A 23,117-nucleotide genomic window follows, 5' to 3' on the forward strand; every position below is an offset into this window, starting at 1 on the left:
AGAGCCCATGAGGCGGCGCGCGCCCTTCTTTCCAACCGCGTCATCTCCCGGGATCCTTCAGAGACCCTCAGCGCCAGCACAACGATCACGACAAAAGGACCACCGTATGACCCAGATAGAGCTCTGAGAGTAGCAGCCAACCGACGCAAGAGGAAACTCCGTGCGAGTATCCCGCCAGACCCAAACCCACTTCCCGTGGGTCTTCCCAGGGCGGGGCAGGTGCTGCTGCATAGGCTCCGTTCCGGCTTCGTCCTTACACCGGACGTGCTAGAGCGGTGGCGGCAGTACCGGCCACGCAGGGAGAGACGTCCTCCTTTCCCTTCTCCTGACCCCCTTCCGTCGCAGGAACATGGCCCCTCGACAGCCTCGGAGGACGAAGAAGCACCCCAGGAGCCGCACAGGTGTCCTGACTGCGGCGTGGCCACGCGACCATAAGGTGTAACAAAGTCATCAAATGTTTGCTAACACCACATTGTGGTGGAACCGAGTCACCGAGTTTTTTCGCCGGCTCCATAGTATTTCGCAACAAAGTCATCCAGTTTTCATCGCTAAGTCATCGAGTTTACGCCGTCACCACAACGGGGTGGAACCATGTTGTTGAGTTTTTTCGCCGACACCATATTGATAGTGGAACAAAGTCACCAAGTTTTCGCCATTACCATAATGTGATGGAACAAAGTTATCACATTTTCGCCGTCAGCATATTGTGGTGGAATAGACCGTCGCGGAGTAAACCGCTCGAGTCGAATAAATACTTCATACGCCTAACGTATGTCTACAGCATACATATAACAGACTGTGTCTTATGAAAAGCCCCAATTGAAATAAATACATATGCAGTAAACGACGTATTACAGCATGTGTGACGACAAGTGAGCCTACCACAAATTTCATGAATACTAGAAAAATACATCTGCAAACTACGCTCAAGTCGCCTTGCTTCTCTACGCTATCTGATGGGAACCGTTTGCACACGGCTAGAAAAAAAAATTTCGCAGTTTCACCCGAAAGGCGAAGCATCAATTGCGATAGCAAATTAGTCTAGAGCGATACGGAGTAAGGATAGTAGCTTTATCAGCTGTATGAACTATGACATGCAGCAGCACCAGCAACGCGCATAACTGTTGTCGACGCCGTCGCGTTTTGCCCGCGTTCGCACCGAACGCGCACGGCGTTGGTAAATGTTGCCGGTGCCTCTGGGGGCGGCTGGGAGGTTTTCGACGAGATCAGAACGGGACACTCGTCTAACAGCGTCGAAAGTCTTTACCACATTCTCGCCTCGCAACGTTTTTATATAAATAGGCATTTGGTGCCGCAGCTAAACGTGGCCTCCCCTCCTTCCCTCCCTCCCGTCCCCCCACGGCCTTTCGTAGCGACGGAAGAAGTCGCGTTTGCTCTACGCCGTGAGTTTGCTCCCCGTGAAAGCACTGCGTCCCTCCGCAGGTAGAGCATACGGCGCGCGGCGACGATTTCATCGCCGTTGGACTCTATACGGAATCTCACGGCGACGGCAGATAATCCGCTTGGAGTGTCTATATAATTGCTATCGCAATAAAAACGATAACACAGAGACCAATGCTGCCTACGAAATAGGTTCACGCTGGAAATTGCATGGCGGAAGAAGTAGCAAATATTGTTTTTATTGAACGTAACAAAATATCCGAAATTTATAGGCATGGTAATTGGCTTTCCGCGACAGAACATTTTATTATGCTTGAATGGCATCACAGGCATTTTTTCTTATCCAAACAGTGTTGGCGTCTTCGTTGCACAGCTTTAGAATTTACGACGTCGGTGTCGAGCCATGGACGAGAGCTAACGCTGCATCGCCAAGAAACACCACCAACGCTCCAGTCGAACGGATCGGTACATATTTATGCAAGAAGTAACAAAAACTAGGCGAGGCATCGGGGCATACAACATACAAGAAAACAGATTATCCTAAAAATAACACAAAGCATGAAACATCTACGTGCACGTCATATATGCGTTTTGCGGGAACTGCAACGAAGGTGTGATATGCGCTTTGAGTGTGAGCTGTTAAGAAATGTATAAAGTAAGTTTTTTATGGCGTTAGTTATATCATTCGGAAGATTTATTTGGAAGATAGCACCGAAAGTGTCATGCAAAATAAGGTTAAACAATGTAAAAATGAGCATCTGTCCTCGTGCTCCTTATGGCGTGCAACGTTTTGTGCCGGTAATCGTATTTGTTAGCCCCGGAGGAGAGCATCAACTTCGCCAATCGGAATGGATACTGGAAGGACAATTTTGAGAACGCGCTGACTTGAAAACACAGCACGAATAACAGAGACAGACGCACACTGTACACGACAAAGCGCTTTGTCCTGCAGTGTAAACTTGTGTATCGTGTTGTGCTTTCAAGTTACTGGCTTTCTCAAAATTAACCTGAACCAGCTAGTCCCATTTATTGCTTACTGGAAGGCACCACGCGAATAACGATGAACACCGTCGGTGTTGAAGCGTTTGGATGAAAATCACGAACTGTGACAATGACTGGATGGTAGATTGAATCAAACTCACGTCTCCTTGTAACACGCCGTAATCTTTGAATATCTTTACAGCGGGCCTTCGCATATTTGGACATGAATGAGCATGTGAACGTTCACTCATGTGTTACACTGGTTAGGATTAATGGTCCAAAGAAACACTGGAGCTAATGGAGGCATCGTAGATGAGAATTCCACATTGATTTACACCATCCATGGTTTTATAACGTGCGCTTAAATCTACGTAACAAGGGTTTCTTGCTTTCATCCCCTATCGAAATGCGGCCCCCACGACCGAGATTCGAACCTGTGACCTCGTGGTGCAACAGGAGATAGGCACTCGCGGTTAAATGGAACGCACATTCTTTCGCATGCGCTAGCAACGTGCTCTTTCAGCATAGACAAGCTAACGATTGGAAGAATATAGCAATTTGGCTTATGTCTGCCAAAAAAACCGTACTTTTGCCTTATCTAGCTCGAAAATTTCATTGCACGCCCCTTCAGCTGCATGTGAAATACATTCGGCGCTACGGAAGAATAAAACGGCGCGCCATTTGTAAGACAAAGCACGTGCTTTTCGCTTTTGGTTTTCTTTAGTTACACTTTCCATCTGCGGCTGCAGAGCGAATCGTTCTTAGCAATCAAGCTGTGGCACAATTTGGCGCATTGCGCAATGAGCGGAAGCAGCACGCACGCTAAGCCGCAAGTTTGCGTGTACAAAGCGCGTCAGGCGAGATGTCTGCACTGGGGCCGATTTGAGCGGCTCGTGCAGCTCGAAGCTCGCAAATTTGATTTGGCGGAAAGAAAGTTTTGTCTCTGCCTCACCCTGGAGAATATTCGAGCGCACTGTCAGGAACGAGCAATTTGACTAATCTCCAAGTTACGCAACAACTGCTTCCTTCTTCTACTTGGTTGCAATTGGAGCGCGCCGGTGTTATTGCGCAAGAGTTCGGGCGAGAGAATGCACAGCGGCGTAGTGTGTGCTCGCGGCGCTACACTGTCTGGGATAACCGAGACGAGCCCGTAACAGAAGCGAGTTAACCGTTCGGGAATACTAGGTGCCCTTGCACAACACGCTCAATGTTGTTTTTCGCCCTGTACAGCAGCCATGGGGAGAAATAAGTTTCCTGTCACGAAAAGGCGGGCAACTTAGATGTTGATTTGCTTATCGTTAATGGCACTCCTGACGGCAGCGCGGAAGCAAGCGACAAAGATCTCTGCTGACAATGTGCTTGCGATGTCTGCTATGAGCTTGTTACGCTGCGTCAGATGGTAGCACGCATATTTGCGATATACTCGTAAATGAGACACCATTTGTGAGTTGGGGGCGACGTTACGTATAAGAGAGAAAGAGAGAAAAGAAAGTAAATGAGGAACGTTAACCAGAGGAACGTCCGATTGGCTACTCTGAACGGTCTTAAGGGGATCAGTGATGAGAGCGATGCGAGTTCATCAAAAACAAAAGGGAGGGTGGCAAAAAGAAAAAGAAACATCAGTGTGTCTGTAGCTCGCACAATGTGCCTCAAAACTGAACGCTTACTTTCCTGACGTAGACAGTGCTCTGTCTACGTGTCTTTTTTTTTCCTTCTTCTCCACGTCTCAGCACTGCTTCCATCCCAATGTGAAGCAGTGTCCATAATAGCAAGGCAAAAATTTATGCATTTGCCAATTTCGGCGCCCCAAAAAGTTCGTCTATAGTTCTGACTGCGAGTTTCTATATTTCTTTATATGTTCTGTGTCTTGACGTCATATTATAGTAACGTGAAGACACACAGCAAAACTCGCTTTCGTCGTGTAACAATAAGGCTACAAGTATGGCAGGGTTGCTCATAAAAAATTAACTAAAGTGCTGCGCGCGTTAGTGCAGGCTGCGGTCGTGTGTGACATGCAGTCGCAGAGGTCACAAGAACGGAGCGACCAAGTGTATGATGACGTCACGACAGCGCTTCCACCTCCTCAATATCTGTAAATTCTTGCCGGCACCCCTTTCGCGAGAGTTACCGTGTTTAGAGGGTTATTAAAGTGAGCAGCGATTCAACCTAGAGCACTGCACGGGCTCGGTCTTACCCGAAAGCCTGGGGCCGGGCCGGGCCGGGTAGAACAGTTTTTTTCACGGGCTCGGGCCGGTCTTGGGCACGGCGTGTGCTTTTTGACCCGGGCCCGGGCCGGGCTCGGGTTTTTTGACGCGGGCCCGGGCCGGGCTCGGGCTTTCTGGTGGTGTGCATGTAACGTGCAGAAAGTTATTCTCGCGCGTCTGAACTCTGAAAAACATTATTTTTCGGTCTCGGGCCGGATTCGGGCCGGTTTTGAGTCGGGCTCGGGCCGGGCTTGGGCCTAAGGTAAAGGGGTGGCGGGCCGGGCCGGGCCGGGCGGGTAACGTATATTATTTTTATCTCCTCATAAAGTTTACTCCCTCTCTCTCTCCTCGTGACATCAATTTCTTCTCACCTCTGAGCTAAAGCTTCCAGGTGCATATATGAGTGGCATCGACTGTTGTGGAAAAGCACAGAGAGAATGAAGCGTCTATTTTATTGCGATAGCAATTATATGGACACTTCAACCGGATTTCTGCCGTCGGCGTCGCCGTCGTCGTCGCCGTGAGGTTCCCTATAGATAAAATCTTCGCCGCGTGCCGTATGCCCGAGCGGAAGCGTGCGGGGACGCGCGCTATCACGGAGAGCGAACGCATTCAATCTCCCACGCGCAAGCAAGGAAGCGGGAAGCCAGCGCCGGAGGGAGCGGGGGGGGGGGGGGGGGGGGGGCGCACTTCCACTCTGCCAACAACCGCGCTCGTCGCTCGCTCGCACCGTCTCTTATCTCCACACGGCTCTGACCTTTATGCGCCGTGCATTCGCCGCTCGGTTTCCGTTGAAGCGATAGACCGCACGTACCTTCGCCGCTGCGGCGTTTGCGCTTGCTGCCAGCGTTTTGACAGTCGTTGTCTGCAGTCATTCAATGTGATCTATTCATGTTTGCTTGTGCGCGCTCACACCACGCTTGTTCATTCAGTTAGTAATAGTCGGGCCACATTTTCCAACGCACGCTACACAAGCAATGCTGCCCGGATCGGCAGTGCAGCGCTACAGGTGTGTTCCTTCGCACGCGCTGCCCACGGGAAGCGCTTCTCATCAACACCACCGTTTCACACGTGCCTTCTCGTGGTCATCGAGTCTCTCTTCATGTCGGTCTACTTACGCCGCAGCACACCTGCTTACTTAATCAGCTCATGTTTACTACAATTCATATTGCTACCAAAGTCGCTCACCTTACTTCGTATGACATTGCTGTGTTGCTATCGCATTCATTGCTTCGCCCTTAGGACGAAACTGTGACATTTTTTTATAGACAGAGGTACAAATGGAGCTCTTATGGCCGTCGTTCCCCAAGCAGCAGTGCAGCGGCGCCAAGGCACTGCAGCAGACGACGCGCAGTTAATTAATGGACGCTAGCTCGGTCCAGCGGTCTGACCTCGCATCGAGGTTGCGCGTTTCGACCGCGCTGGCTTTCGCAAGACATGTGCTACAATTATAATCATTCACTCGATCGTCGTGTCCTGTTTTTGACGTTACATATTGCTCGAGGTTGTGATTTGTCTTTGGCTGCTTTTCCTATCTTCAGTCTGGACGAAAAAAATATTAAATTGTAACTGGCATGCTTCCTTTATTATTTCTCTTATCATACTTTGTCTTCCTCGCAATCCGCATTTTTTTTGCTATGAATTATCACTGTAACCGTGGTAACGGCAGCAAGATCTGGCCTGAGCGTGTTTACGGTCTCATGTGCGAAAAAAAATGAAAACCAACGCTCACGTTGGAATCCACATAAAGCGAACCTTTATTAAAGCAGTGAATTACTCGTAAATGGCATACAACTAACGGGGACGCTTGTGCTTACTTTCATTATGTGCAACGTCTAATCTTATGCAATGTTTATGTTCATTCACCGCAATGGTCAGAATTGAAATCTCGCGTAATTTTTTTATGTTTTTGCACTACACGGCTCACAAGCCATGCCGTAATGTAAACTCCGAATGAGGTGGATGCACAGTGTGAGACATCTACGCAGCGATGCCGCAAGGACGGAGGCGATGTGTGATGCCTGTCGAGGGGTAAATGGTGATGACAAATGTATGCACAGAGAAGTGCATTTACATTTCAGGATTCTGTACCTCTTGCACCACAGTGGCGCAAATCCATTCCGGACGATTGGCCAAGAATGGGCGCACGTCCAGTGGCACGTACCGAATTTAAATCAAAGAATTCCTTCAATACAATATGATATTGTATTAAAGGGTTAGCGTGCTTTAGAGGCAACAAGTTCGCCGACATTATAAGTTCGGGTGTTATGTAGAAAATTATTGTTTTATTTCGCAGGGTGCGCTCACTGGCACTACTCTACCGTGCAGTACACACTTGATATACAGTATAAGCCCTTTTGGTGATACTTTCATTCATCGTAAATATAACCTTTCTATATATATATATATATATATCCGCCAAGATACCGACCTACCCAGCAGCAGAGTGCAGTAGGAGCCACGCCAAACCAAGGCCGGGGTGGGCAAAGAGAGCTTCGCTTTGCTATAGTTGTAATTCACCCCCGACCCAAGCAGGCGTGGCTCCTCTGCGCTCTCTGCGCAGCATGGCTGCGAAAGCTATCGAGTACACCGCAACACGCCCCACTTGGCACGGCATTATTCTCTGGAATCTCAGTCGTGAGGCTCCGCGCCGAGTACTTGGGAGCCGATGTCACAGCTGGCTGTACAAATTTCTGCAGCGCTTCACGGTAGCTTGCCTCCTGCGCAGTGGAGCCGCGTTCGATTCGCGATTCATGGCCGGAGCGAGGTATTACCAGTATTACTACAAGAGCACTTAAGGACTCGAAAGAGTGTTTAAAATAAATAAATTCTGGAGGTTCACGTGCCAAATTCGTGATCTGATAATGAGGCACGACGTAGCGAGGAACTTCGGCTTAATTTTGACCACATGAGCATTTTTTTTTTTGCACACGGATGATACTGTTATTTCCTGTAATGTACTGTTTTTCCGCACTTATATCATGTTGAAGAAAACTGAAGACGACGAAGGGGTTGAAAACGCGGGAGACGAAGGCTCGCGCTAGCGCCATCTTGCACAGTTGGTTAAATAAACCGCATCCGACGGACGTCAGTCTCTGTCTCAACAATGGCGTCTATAGTGTAAAGTGAAAACTATATTACAACACCGTCGTATCGTATAACATTGCAAGGTTATGTCATGTAATATTGTATAAATATTCATTGATTTATTTTATGCACTGCACATTCAAAGTAAGTCAATAATACGCTGACCGTCAATTAAACGAAGGCTCAAAACTTTTTAAGTCGATATACGCACTTTTTTTAGCCCTCTTCTTCCGCAATGTGTTGTGGAAGTAATAAAGGTTAATTTGAATTTAACGGTCACCTAAAACTAAGCATAATGTACTTTTCCCCGATACCACTGCACGTTTCTGCGTTTCGAAGTGCTAAATAAATAAATAACATAAGTATATTCATTTCTCCTTGCATACTTAAGAAGCACAATTTGGCTACTTCGCATATATTCAAAGAGCAAGAAGAAAAACGACAAGTAAATGACTCAGCTTTTAAAATGTCTCCACTACGAAAGTTGCGCATGGGTGAATTCTGGACTCCATAAATTACAAATTTAAAATTCAGTTCTGAAGTTTTACGTGCCGAAACTACGATATTATTGTGAGGCACGCCGTAGTGGGGCACTCCGGAATAATTTTGACCATCTGGGGTGCTTTACCGTGCACCCACTGCACGGTTCAACAGGCACGTTCTTGCATTTCGCCGACATCGAAATGCGGCCGCCGCGGCCGAGGTTCGATCCCGCACCCTTGGGTTTTGCAGCGCAACGCCAAAGCGACTACGCCACCACTGCGGGTGAAAGAAGAATAGTGACAATGCTTATTTGAGTGCGTCCACGTGAAGGCTTATCATGACTCCTGAAGAAGTTGGTTAGCAGTCGGGCAGAAATCTAGGCATAAAGAGATTAAATGGTAAGAATAACGCGGATGCGTGTCTTGCGACATCTTGTGGCGCTAGCTGAAACTGTAAGGAAGGAAAGGAGGAGGAAGAAAGAAAGGGAGAAGGCAGGGGTGCTAACCAGAAGTGCATCTGGTTGGCTGGGAGACGTGGAAATGGGAATAATAAAATGAGAGAGGGAGTGTTTGTGTGTGTGTGTGTGGGGGGGGGGGGGGGGGGGGGATCTCTACCCTACAGTATAGAAAAGCAGAAACACGTCTCGTGTCCCATGAAGACCCTATCGTGATCCATCTCCGGTCGTTTGCTCGCACCACTGCTCACAGAGCTGCGCTGTTCACCCTGAGACCGGACATAGATCAATCAAGGACCACTGTCGATGCCAGAGTACAGCCGCCTCCACTTCAACCCCCTCCGCGGCTCGCCTACCGTACGAACAGCGGTCAAAAACTTCGGTCTCGGAAGAATAAGCGAAACTTTGTTTCACTGTTTGTCCTGACCTGCGTACGCATCAGTAAGCAAGCACAATGTTCCGTCAATTCTTCACAAAGACGCCTAACGCAATAGAAAGCTACATAAGCCCAGTGGAACACGAACAACATCTGCTACTTCTGTTGAACCGTGTAGGGTCAACATTTTATTTGTTGTTGTTTATTACTTACTGCGACAGCATAGAAAGTTTGGCTACTCCATGGAGAGCCCTCTTTTCCAGAATAAGTTAAAAAAAGGCACTAGACGGAAGAACATTGATACTTATTGACGTCTCATTGATACTTACGTTTTTCTTGAAATCGTTGATTTGACGACATCTCGCCTGGTCTTACAGTAAATTTATGTCAAAAGAAAGAGAAGAACGCCAACGAAAAAGGTGATAAGGATTAGACTTTTCGGTTTCCGTATGAAAACCTAAACACCGAAACTCCTTTTGTGAACAACGCTTCCGTATGGAATCCGAAACGTCTAATACTTATCAACAACACCTTTTTGGTAGACGTCCTTCTCTTTCATCTGACAGGATCAACGTGTTTTTCTTTTCTGTCACTTTATATGGGAATGCGTGTTATATGAAGAAAACAGTAGCCTCGATTTCGAAACTGTGTCTTGAGATAGCCGGCTCGGACGTATCCTGTAGCTTCTCGTTTATCAACAGTTAATAACTAAACAAAATACAACAATATAGACGAAAAAATGTAGAAATAATGTGAACCTCTTAAAATTGCTTAGCATAAAGGAAACTCGACTATATAAAAGCTACACATAAATTTGCAAATATTTCAAAGGTGCCATAAGTCTGCGTGTTTTCTGACTTGCTAGTCCCGACTTTAAGTACTCTGGTCAGTGACTGTAAATTCAAGAGTTACAGATCTGCGTCTAGATGTTTAACATAAAACAACGCCCGTCGTTTGCCGTAATCAGCATGCATGCAGGTTCTCACGTTTTCGGTGTAACGTATCTCTTTTTTTTTTTCTTTTTACGTCTGTCAGATGCACTCGTTTCACTCCAGCTGCAGCTGAACGAACGCAATTGCGCCGATGCAAATGTTCTGCAACCCCGGCTGAAACCCGACGGGGTTTGTTCTCGAGTAAGACGATAACACCAAATGCCAGCGACGCACCCTCCACCCACAAATCAGCTGCTCCTGTATGAGGCTGTTAAATTATTCTGCGCGCGCGTCGCCGTAATTATGTCGCATATCCGGCACTCTCGCGTTCCACTTTCACGTCCGCTTTGAGTCTTCACTCGATTCACCCACGTGACTTCCTACTCCAGCAGTGTATCCCACAGCGCGCGTCTCTAAGGCTAAAGAATGCGGCTCTGTTACACAACCTGCACGAACGCGAACCGTTGGTGGCACTCTCGTTGAGTCAAAAGGACTGCACGAACCTGCACTAACCTGCACGAACAACGCTGAATAAAAAAGCACAGGGCTGTCCTGCTATCGGCTGACTGATAGGGGGGAAAATCCCGACACGTTTTTTTTTTTTTTTCCTTAACCTAATGGCTGCGAACAGCAGTACTGATTGTTCTTCGCTGAACAAATGTTGCCGTCGGGTCGTCGCCATGCCACCTTCGACATAATCGTCGTCGTCGTGAATTGTTGTTGTAGTCGTCGTTGCTGCGTCATCGCCGTCGTCGTGGCTCTTGTCATTGTCGTCATCAATCGTCGTCGTCGTGTCGCTAACATGCTTTGCTACAATCAGTCTATGTGCCACGCTAGAGACACTGTACAGCTGGCCGCTGACAGGACTTCATATATTAGGGCACGTTGTCACACCGGGTGGTGCGCTAATTGGGCAGCTAGAGCGCAAGTTCGCTTCCTGTGGCCTTCGGGCCTGCGAAATAGACCATGATAATGACGTGTGCCACCTCGCAATTTTGAGCGACGGTTTCCGTTTCCTTATTCATCTTTCTCCCTTCTCAGTCACCGTTATCGCCATCCTAATTTACGTTTAATGCCGAGAGATCTCCAATTACCCATGTCGCGTCTGCTGGCTTGATCCTATGCCAAATTTCCTAATTTTGCCGCACCACCTAATTCTCTGCCGTACTCGAGTGCGCTTCCCTTCCCTTGACCCCAATTCTGTGACTCTATAATAGACAAATGGTTACCTGCCCTAATCATTACATTCCATACTCCATTTTCTCCTCTTACGCTAATTAGAATATCGGCGACCCCCGTATGATCCCGAATTCACATCGGTGTCTTTTATTTCTGAAAAGAAGATGAATAGTGAAGCTACTGTCGCCGTTTGCTGACGACGGCTACTTCTTTTCGCTCAGTCAATAATATAATATTAAAAAATATATGAATTCTCGATATACGTAATACGTAAAGGGAGCAGAAGAAAATGTAGCTATCCTAAGGGAAGACCAAGGAGGTTTTAAAACAAAATTAGAAACGACGAAGACGGACACCACTGTCCTCATGTCTTTTAACGTTACGCTCATAATGATTCGTTCCATTGCTCGTTGCGCCATCCTAGAGCTTCTGCTCAAGCTTATTTGCCAACTCCCAACAGCAAGTGGCCTACCGGGTTTAGTATTTCACCACTCCCTCGTGAATCTTACTATTTCCGCCTTCCTATCTTCTTTGAATTCCTTTTCCCCTCCCCCCTTCAATGGTAGCAAATCTGAAATACTTTTCTTGTTAACCTCCCTCTTTTTCTGCTTTCACTTTATCTCCATGTCTTATTACGTTCCATGGCTAAACAAAAGTGTGATGAACGAACGAACGAACGAACGAACGAACGAACGAACACAACAGTCGGTTTTTAATCTGGAACTGCTGTTCGCCGTAAAAGAATAGCAAATGCACAGAATCGCTTCAAAATGCGGTCCCTGTGCTCCATTCGGAATAAAATCCCGATAGGCTCAATCAGGTCATGGACGCATTGACAGGTCTGCGTACACGGGACCTGTGGGCATTGCAGCGGGCATGCCAATTAGGGCGGAGCTTGTAGCGACACCGGACGTGGTCATAAATTCTTGTCTCGGCGCCGCTGGTAGCGGCAGACTGGGCGCGTGCGCTGCCCTTAGCCTCGAAGTGCACGCTTTAACGTCCAAGTAGACAGCAGCGTCGTAGCATTCATCACGCATGCTACGAGCTTCAATGGCAAGAGCGAATGAAAGCGAACCGTGATAAGCGGGCTCCCAGGAGCCGTACACGGCCAGACACGGGTATAGAACGCCGTTTGCACCGTCCGCGCTCAATGATTCATTTCTGGCATCACTTCGAAGGAGACTCGCCAGGAGCACTTGCCGGTCACGGTCTGGTGGCTCAGTTTTTTCTACCCTTGGCCATCGCATCTGGATGCTATAGATTACAAAGTTTTAATGCTCTGGAAAGCCGTTTCGTGTAAACTCGTCTTCTAGATTCGGTTTCTGTGGATGCGAGAACGAATCATCGTGCGAGTTCCATTAACGGTCGAGGACTCACTGTCATATGAGAGATCACACGGGCTGACAAAATGCAATCTGAGGGGAAGTGTCACGCTTTAATTAGTTTCAGGTATGTGAGTCTTGACCATCGACGTTATGCAACCCTGGCGCAGAAAGCGAGTGCTGTGTCCTCGCATGTGCGTTTGCCAGTTTTGCATCGGTGTGATGGTCTCCACGATTTCCATTTACCTTCCTTATTTTTTTTTCTCTATGACATCAGAGTGAAGCATCCTGAAGGAAAATGACATCCCATCGTCTGGATTTCTGAAATGCAAAAACCACCCGTAACCTAAAACGGTAGAAGCAAACAGACGGTACCAAATCATTTAAAAGAAAAATAACAAGGCACATAAAGAAGGCACACGAAAGCAAGACGAGAGAATAAATCAAGAAGTAACCATTGACCGGGAGAGAAAGACGAAATGCAGTTTAACTATGCCTTGTCCAGTTCGCTGCCCTACACGTGGAGAATTGGATGGAAGAGTGAAAGAGAGAGAGAGAGAGAGAAGGCGGGAGATTAGATCAATCACGTGCCCTAGGCAAGAAGCAGCATATCTGGTCGCGCACTCAAATCTGTCATTGACAGAGTTCGAAACACAGATCCAGAAGAGGACAAACATACAAGGACTACGTAAAGATAACTGTGGCCTAAAAATACAAATATTGTTATGCCAGAAAGACTGCGATGTTCGCAGCTAACGACACATTTTTAGTTGAAAACGATCACTTTGCTAAGTAGCAAATTCGTTAGAAGCCAGAAGAATAAAGTTCAGGCAAATCGATGTTTTACCCATCATTGCCAAGTTCGTTGAACCGCCATATTTGCGGACCCCTAGACAGACTTGCCATGCACTCCGATATTGTGCGGCACGTCATGCGCGCGCCCCACAGTAGCAGCTATATCGAGTATTAACGCCAATCTCTTTCTGCAAGATGACATCTCCCCTCAACGTCGAGCAACGTGAAATATTAGAAGTTTTCTGCAAGAAACCTCTTTCTATGCTTAATCGATTTCATATATTTATGTATTTCTTCCATTTCATCTTGTATTTTTATCTCCTAGACGATCTTCTTTAACAACGCGCACTCTTAGAATAGATCTTGTCTTCAGAGGCTGCACTAGCGCGTTAAGCTGGGACGATAAAGAAACAATCTGAGAGGTTGTTTTGCTGAGTCATTTCGTCCTGTTTTTTGCTAGAACGCGCTCGATTCACAAGCTCCGTATTCATGCTTATCAGACCCCTCCCTCGTGATGAAGGTTCTCTTTTACTCTTCCGGCGCAAAGTTCTCCAGCGAAAGTTAGTTCGCATATGACACTCGTGCCACCTCGTGCGCTCATATGAACTTGGTGTTCCGTTTACAGTGACTGAAGCAAAAGCAGTACGCCTCACCGGGCCGAACGTGGCTGAGAGCGCAGCGAAGCGGCGTTATATACCGTATTAAGAAAACTGTCAACATCGGAGCAGGGGGCCCATTCCAGAACGCCAAATTTTACGAGATTGTTCTTTTTTTTTCGTATGCATGTGTTCATTTTCATTCTCTTTTAAGAAGAGTTGCAAATGTCATCAAAGGAGTGCGAGAGATATGCGTTTTCAATTAAGCAGTTCCATCGCGGTCGCTCTTCAGATAGTGTCATTCAATTCTCCGTCTTTCTTTCTCTCTCTCTCTCTTTCGTTCTTTCTTTCTTTTTTTCCTTTTCTTTCTTTTCTTCGCAGGAGTGTACAGCGTTTCATTTTCGCATCTACGTTTCATAATAGAAGACCCCTCAGCCCGTTACGTTAGGGATGTTGACGAGAACGGGGCACGATAATCCACCATAACTCCTTCTTAACGTTTTCACTATGCCACGTATAAACGCGTTGATAACGTTGGGGAAAGATAAAAAGAGCATGAATAAAGAAATAAAGGTTCTGCAAATATTGTACCTGTCTAACCTTCAGGTTAGACAGTTACAACGTTCCGGTTAGACCTGATCGTTTGACAGCTGAAGAAGAACTTTATTAATTTCGACTCTCGAGCCCGAGGTTCCCAAGGTATTACGCGACTTTGATATTGTCACGTCGTAGTGACGGCAAAGGACCACGCAGCAACCCACACACAACAACCATCTTCTATTCCCTGGGGGAATATGTGCCCAGAAAGACAGGTGACCCTCAAAGCACAACGAAAGCGATGAGCACGGTCATCGCTTGTCGATATCGGCCCTGCGAGTCAAGCGCATTGGATATATATGACTCGTCGAAGTGTCCAGCAGTTGCCAGCGTTATCGCCGGTGCTCGCGTGCTATCTGGAATATACAACACCATTCGCGTCGCACACGCAATCCGATTACACATGGTTCGGTGACAACATAAACAACAGGTAGAATCCGATACAGTAATGCACGTCTTGTGCTGACCGACAACTTAGTAGCCTTTGTTAGCCGGTGATAAACGGTCCCTTGGAAACAACAAACGAGCATGCGTGTCAGTACTGCAGTATGTCCAACTTGTACCACTGCCCGACTCTGGTGTGGTGCCCGCTGCTTTTCTTCGTCCCTGTTTTTAGCCGCGCTGTGAACCCATGAACGTATACCAACTTGCCCATTTCTTAGTCCTTCTGTCCTAATGTAGTGCCGTTATGAGGTTGGGTCCTTTTATGTCGTCTTCTGCCTCTGCAAGATTGAGTTTTGGGACGAGTTTAATCATCGCAGTAACGCTGCCCGCCGACGAGTCGACCAGCCATTCCTCGAGAGTTCGTGGTAGAACATTTTTTTTTTTTTTTTGATGCGAAAGCATCCATCAAATGGCAAATTGAGCGAAGAATCCGGCGAAACGGCACCTAAATTCCCATTCGCTGCGACGCCACGCCACGGGCCTGCCTCGACGGAGCAGAGCTGGCGAAACATAACCCCTGCTGCAGTGATAGCGCGTCAGGTGTTGCGTAAGGGGAGAGGGCATCGCCGCGACGCCATGTCACCAGCGCGCGTATCGCTTTTCTCTCTCTCTCTCTCTCTCTCTCTCTCTCTCTCTCTCTCTCTCGGCCCCATTAGGCTTAGCTGCTGACCGCGCCTACCGGCCTCGGTTGCCGCTGCTGCTTCCTCGGTCTCTCGACAAGTAGGACGTCAGTGGCAGGCGGCGTTAGCATCACAGGCTGCTGCTGCTTGGTGGCTCGGGCAGCACGTAACCTGCGGTGCGAACGCCGCAGGCTTTAACCAGCACCAATAATTACCAGCACCAATTTAATCGCAACAACTTATAACATACCCCGCAGCAAAACTCGAGAACATTACTCGCAGCGCGTCGAATGACCGCTCAGCGGCGTTCAATTGGGCATTGATGCTTTGGCATTCACAACTCATAAGAAGTGCTTAGGTGTCCTCAGAATTTTCTTTTTTAATTCCCGTTCAGTGTATGGACAATACGACAGCGTTTGCTGCGTGTACACGTACACCCCACATTTGTCTCATGCGGGCAGTCCTTCATTGCTATGTATCTGGTGCATGTAACTTTAGTAAGAACATACTTGTTGACACCTGACTTTTTATACCTGATATGAAGGCCGACAGGGCAGCAAAAGAGAAGAAAGAGAGATGTAAAGAACAAAGAAACAACAAGTACGCACCAGTACGCAAGTGTGCAAACATTTTCTAGCCTTATCTAAAGATTAGTCAGCAGGGACAATAATAGCGTTTGGTTTGCCATCCTCCTTTCTAACTAGAGTTACGAATCTAAATAAAATGCTTCATTCCAGGGCACGGAAAAACTGAACCGTTACGAAATACAATCAAGCAAGCACACCTAGAGTCTGAATCGCAATATATTTGTTAAATGCTTCATCGCGGACCACGCGGAAGTGGGGCCTCGCGAAATAAGGAGGCTATTATCCAAAGGTGCATCTTTATCATTTAAACAAGTTGGAACGCCATGAAGCCAAAATACCACGAAATGTGATCTGAACAATTTTTCCAGCGACTCACCAAAACCAACATGTTCAAATACTCTTATAGTAATATTCCCTGGAAATGCTCATCCTGCAGGGCATACCGAACAGGGTATTTCGCGATGTAGGATGTAAAATGTAAGAGCGCCGAAGACAAAAAAAAAACAAGATTTCTCGACTGACATTGTGAAATCTTGCTAGCGAGCACGTTTACAAGACGCCCGCAATAATACAAGAAAAGTCAAGAGAAATCGACATCTGAGATGCGCGAATGATCGCAATTCGTGTGCGAAATAAAATATTCCCATCACATTCCACGGTGAACAGCGCGTTCCTCAAGAGACCATTGAAAAACGGCTGGGCAGTCAATTTCCTTGACTCCTGAAACGGAGCCGCAGGCACCTTCGTTTTTATTTTTTTTTTTTCATTTCACGCATTCCTAGCATAACGATTCGCACCTTCCTTTTCATCGAGCTGTCAGGTAGGCTGGCTTAGAGCTATTCGTGGCACGGACATTCAGCTTCTATTCGCCTTGCGGCTGCTTCGTGGGCCGGCCTTCTCGTATTTTCTCGTATTTTCTCACCCTTCACAATGTGCCTACGAATCTATTACGTTTGCGTGTTTTACATTCAAAACCATTGCCTTGCCTTGCTCATCTTACTCCTACCCCCCCCCCCCCCTTTTTCTCCTTTGTATTCTTTATTTCTCTTCTTTTATATCACCTTTCTCTGTCATCATGTGCCTCGAAAAATCTCGTCTATTCTCACATCATATCGTTTTGATGCACCCGTATTTGCTCTTCTTGTCTCTTTCACGCTTCCTCGACTTTTTGGCAAACACATGTCAAACTAAATGAAGTGAAAAAAAAAGCAATATAAGCCTTTTTGAACGCCTCACAATTGAGATATTGCTTTGCCGCTGTAATTTTTTTTTTCGGCTCACGGTGCGTTCGTGCTCCCGCCACAGATTATTTTCAGTTTTTTTTTTTTTTTTTAACAGCATTGGCTGCTTCTTCTATTGTTGGATATCGCCCGCACTCAAATACCACGCACTAGCCGTTTGGTCTTGAGAAGGACCACCTGGAGAACAAAGAAGAAATTACATGTCAAAATACGCGTAAATGCTGCTACGTCATCGGTGGTTAACATTGGTGTCGAAGCACGGCACCAATGTTAAAGAAAGCGAGAAACCCGCAACGACAAGCAAGGCTCGTTCTTGCAACCTCGTCATCGTTTTTCTACACGAGCTTGTACCGGCATTACTCGCCGTCCTTTTCTACTGATAGAGCACGCCGACTGCTTCTAAGTACAGTTACTGCTTGATGAGCACGAAATATTTCGCCATGGTGCACTGTAGACTAATGCAGGCGTTTTAGAAGCTTGGGCGGAGAAGGAAGGTGGGGGCGTTATAAACAAAAAATTTAAAAATAACAAGAATTAGACGTTTTGACGTGACGGCAGCACGTCTATCCCCCAAGATGACATCCGTTTGACGAGACGTCCGCTTGCGTGGGTGGCTGACAAAAGAAAGTCGCCACTGTGCTGACTCAAAAAGGACGATAATGAGGGCAGATAAGATGTATGTTGAGGGACTGTCAGAGGAAAAACTTCTCGGAGCGATATCATGTACGAAGTGAAGGAATGATTCAGATGCATTATAGTGCTGCACTTGCGAATTTTTATTTCCGATTAGTCAATACAGAAGAGGTTCTCTAGTACAGTCTCAAGTACCGCAGCCGCTACACGCATTGAACTAAATAAAATAAAGGAGGGGGGATATGATATTTAGGTTGCTTGGATGAATACTAGATGGAAGTGATAAGAATACAATATATACAAAAGTAAAACTGGTATTGACAGAACACTGTTCATTAAAGAGCCACATTACGTTTCATCTAGGAGAGACCACGCTAACAAAATTAGAGCTTATCAGTGCCGTGCCAATGTGTTTAAATATTCATTTTTTTCCTAACACGATTAACGATTGGAATAAGCTCCCTAATGAAGTGATCTTGTATTGAAAATGCTATTGAGAGCCATATTTTTTAATGATCTGTTATTCATCTTTGAACATACGCTACTGTGTGCACTGTTTTCTTTCTTTCTTTTTTTTTTCTCCTGCTCTAGATGTTGCTGTACTTTGTTAGCTTAACCGATGTTGTATTTACTGATGTATTCTTTTGATATTGCTGAATATTTTTCCATTGTGACCCCCTGTATTTTAACCTCCCTACGATGATGCCGTACAGGCGATGTAGGTATACCGAATAAATAAATGCAAGTCGCGTTTGGGCTCACAAGTGTGCGAAGCAGCTCACATTGGCGCTTCCCACTATACCGAAAGGAGGTTGCTGGGCGTTTAGGAAGCAGTACAAGGGCAATCCCACGGCAATTGTTGTTCGACGCTTCTCTAGAGCGATTATATTCTACGTGATGAAGTTTATAGTGTGCTACATGTGGCCTGCAGAAAGTCATACCCTATGACTGCGCCGTGAAATATCGCGAAACCCACACGCACGCATGAACAAAGGTATCTGTTTCATATAACTTTATCAAAAAACCCGAAACTATGGTTCTATACCAAGCCTATCGCATCCTAGCACTTCTGACTTGCAACCACTACATTAGCAGCGCTGATACCTAAAAGGTACTTCTGTATAGGTATTTACAATGGCTGACTAATCTGCCTTTTACATCTCACATGGGATGACATAACAGACTGTAAAGCCGCCGGCGAGTCGGCTAAAGCAATATCTTGAATTGGGTTAGCTGGCTATATGTGACAATATCGAAAACACTTGACCGCGCTAGAGACGGGAACGAAACATACGCAACGTGTTGGCGCCCATGTCGTTGAACGCGTTTCGTTCCCGTCTCTAGTGCTGTAAGGTGTTTTCCAGTCTCCTAAAATGACTCGAGGGTGCACTGTCTCGCGCTAGCATCCTGGCACTCCTCGTGGGAACTGCTGAGTCACGTAAACATTCATCCACCGGGTGACAGGATTTACGGAAGTTCTTATATGTCCAGCAGTCTTCGGTTGCCGCGCCGGCAAGTGAGACAAAAGCCCTTAATTGACAAACACAATTTACTTTATACAGATAACACAAGTACAAAGTACTCTTAATCGTGTTAATCAAGGTTATTTCCGAGCAAGCACAAGCTTAAACCGCGAGCCCTGTGCTCTCAAGCACCTGTAAAGGGTGCATTGCCTCTTTAAATTCGTTTATGTGGTGAAGCAAACTTTAAAAAAAAACGAGAATATTTGGCATAATTTGGTTTAATATTCAAGAATATTTGGCTTGCAGAGAGTAAAAGTAATACCACTATGAGGACATCTCCTCAAACCAAGAAAATAAGCATAGTGCTGGAATTTGAATTTTTCTGTACTCAAAGTGCATTATACGTTTAAACATGTCCAATAGGTTACCATTAAACTACAGGTACATGGAAAGTAACATAATAAGCTTCACACACGTTAAAGAAATCGAATAGTCTAAAGCCCCTAACACCTGTCAACAATAAGCGATTGAAAAATTCAAGCGGAAGCAGTCCAAGGAACATTTCAGTGAGCGTACGCAAACGTAGCCTCTGTGACACATCTGAGCCTGCCGAACCAACGACAGCCACAGTTAGTGGTAGCAGAGAAAGAATTGACGAAGGAGAAAAAAGAAAGGAAATCGGACTTTTCAAAAACAGATCTGCAGTTTCAGAACAAAATAATCAAATAAAGAAACGAATGACATTATTTTCTGTTGGTTCGTAAAGAGGATTTTCCGTGGGCTCGCTGTTGACAGGCATTAACCGAGTCTACCTGCAATTAAGCCTTTTCTGGAGAAGTTCCTCTTCTCTTGAGTACCCGGAAATAACGTACGGTACATGAAAACACACACACACGCGAAAACACGCTCAAAGAGGAAACCTTAGTGAAGCCAACACAAAAGAGACGCCAGAGTCATAGCCAAGTCAGTAGACAAGACGAAACTCTGCTTATCGAGAGCGAGAAAGACATGAGAAGTCAGCATCCAATTTGTAGCGAGCTGACGAAATGTACAGTAAAATTACTCAGAGGATGAACAGGGATTCGTGAAAGAATTGGAAGAGAAAAAAAGACTCAAATAAATAAAAGGAAGCTTAGAATTGCAACAAAGAAGATATAAATATAGTTTTGGGTTTTTCCAGGCTATCGTTTAGGTTCTTTCACGGGAGCGAAGCTTTCCTAGCGACCGTTTTTCTTAGCAATAGGAGTTCGCAGAGTTCCAGTATTTCTTTCATATGAGTAAGCGAAACGTAAACTTCAAAACAACGACAACTGGAAAAGGCTGTAAATAACGCAACTAAACAGTGAAATGGGCAGACACTAGCATTAGTCGGCAGAACAGTCGCATCGTCGAGGTTGTTTTCTTTAGCGTATTAGGTGCACAAGGCTGGTTACAAAATGTGGAGATAAGCGCCTCTAGAAAGCTTCAAACGCGACAATACCTTGGAGGCTGCCATTGGTAACATGCGTTACTTGAGACAGTTCGAGTCTACAATTGTCGGAAGACTAAGCGCCCGTCATTATTTTGAAACGCAGAACATACTTGAACAGAAAAAAGAAGACTTGAAATTTCTTGCCTGACACAAGAAATAAAGGAGCCAAGCTGGTCGAAATGGTAGAATTCCACCTCAGGGCAAAGCCAACTACGTCTTGTCAGAAAGCTGCCGCAGTCCAAGAATAGCTTTTAGTAAATAAAAAAAAAACGGGTAGGCTGTATCAAGGATACACCCTCAGTGGGGAACGTGAAAAGTCTTTTGCGAGCTGCTGAGGGCCTATGGGCACTAGGGTACAGAAATGATGTAATCAAATACACAAGTTATATTTATTCACGCATAAGAAAGGTTACATGCCTAACTTACGTTACAGCTAGTGGGTGCCTTATGATCTAATGTTGAAATCGTGATCGCTCTTTATTCGTAGTGGGCCCGTTTGTTTTGCACCGGGGGTTGGGGCACTAGGGTAAAGAAGTGATCACCCTAGTGGTAGCGCAAGAGACTGCCTTGTGCCGCTCGAGCCCACAGCACTCGTAGATGGTTGGGGCTCCTGCGCTTGCCTCAATCTCCTACGCTTCCGCTCCCTATAGAGACGAACACATCCCGCCGTGGTCAAAGGGGTCTTGCTGCCCGATTCTCTCTCCTTTCGTGATTTATGGACCGTACGTATCGAACGTAGGGAGGCCATAGCCGAGTAAGCGTGAAACTTTTGCAACAAATTGCACGCCTGTACTCCTTGTAATTCCTTATGAGCACAGGTTTGATTTTGATAAAAATGTACCTGCTATGGCATAGTGAGAGCTTTCAAAGGGGGCTATTCCTGCTCGGATGGACAAAATTACTGCCGAGCTAAGCCTCTCTGGACGCCACGCGCGAGGCTAAATTTAGCTCCGATTGCGTCATGCATAGTGCGACAACGGCGCCATCTGCGCAAGCGACACATGCATCATCGAGTAAGGCCTTTCTTCCTCTACACAACGATACCAAAGTAAGGGACTTGCCTTCGTCATGGCAGCAACTGACGAAGACAAGCTGCTGACCTGACGAAGATGTTGTCCTCTACTCGAAACATTGGTTCCTGCGACATCCCTTGTTCTAGCACTGTTAATCACTTCAAACCTCCAAAGTCCCGTGAACCTCTCTCTCCTTTGCATTAACTCAAAGAATATGAATAAAAATAAATCAGATAAGCAATGGCTCTACACTCTTTGATAACGGCTCTGTCGACTTCTTGACAAAGCCTGTCTCTTGGTGGCAATGTATACACTGCTTCAAGAAGAAAACAATACAAAGGACCAGGTAGCGGGAATGAATGTTTTTACATTATTTCTGAAGAAGCGGCAATTTAGTATTTCTGGCAAAACCAGCGCTAGCACCTGCTGCTAGCTGCTGCTAGCTGCCGCTGCCACTGCTGCCGCCGCTGCCGCCACTGCCGCTGCCGTCGTCGTTGTTGTTGTTGTTGTTGTTGTTGGTGGTGGTGGTGGTGGTGGTGGTGGTGGTGGTGGTGGTGTTGGTGGTGGTGGTGGTGGTGGTGGTGGTGGTGGTGGTGGTGCTTAGTAGTAAAAGAAGACGAAGAAGAAGGACAAAAAGAAGAAACATCTTATTAAAGGGATGGACTCAAGGTCTGCGACGGGGCGGATGATAAATATCGCCACGCTGCAGCAGCTGCTGCTGCTCAAATGGCGCGTCATTTAAGGTGTTCCGTACATAAAGCAGTCTTGCTACATCGCACCTATAGCCACACGTGTGATAGATCAGGGCATTGTATTTGCGTAACTTCATCTTTGAGCAGAAAGTTTCGGCAGTCGGCCAGCTTCGCTGGTGCCTTTACTCATCTCTTCGTTTACCTTGTACTGCTCTCGCGTGATGCGGCTTCCATCTCCTTCTGCAAATGAACTTTCATGCATAATTGATAGTGTGTGAAAGAAATATGCTTGAAAAACAATGCTGTCATCGCAAATTGACAGGAAGATAGGTCGTGATGTTCTACTACTATTCAGCAGAATAGAAGTCAGGGATGAAATACGTGGCATGCGTTGAGAAGATTGCTTCTTTCCCAATCACCACTTATGAGCGAAGCGTTCGTGATGTTCCAGTTTCAGCTCTTACCGAAAGGCTCGCACAAGCACATACATCAACGCTACAGCCTCCGCGTTGCCGCCTCCTTAGCTTGTACGTACTAATGGTCACA

This window comes from Dermacentor silvarum, chromosome 7 (assembly GCF_013339745.2).
Source record: "Dermacentor silvarum isolate Dsil-2018 chromosome 7, BIME_Dsil_1.4, whole genome shotgun sequence".
Taxonomy (NCBI): Eukaryota; Metazoa; Arthropoda; class Arachnida; order Ixodida; family Ixodidae; genus Dermacentor; species Dermacentor silvarum.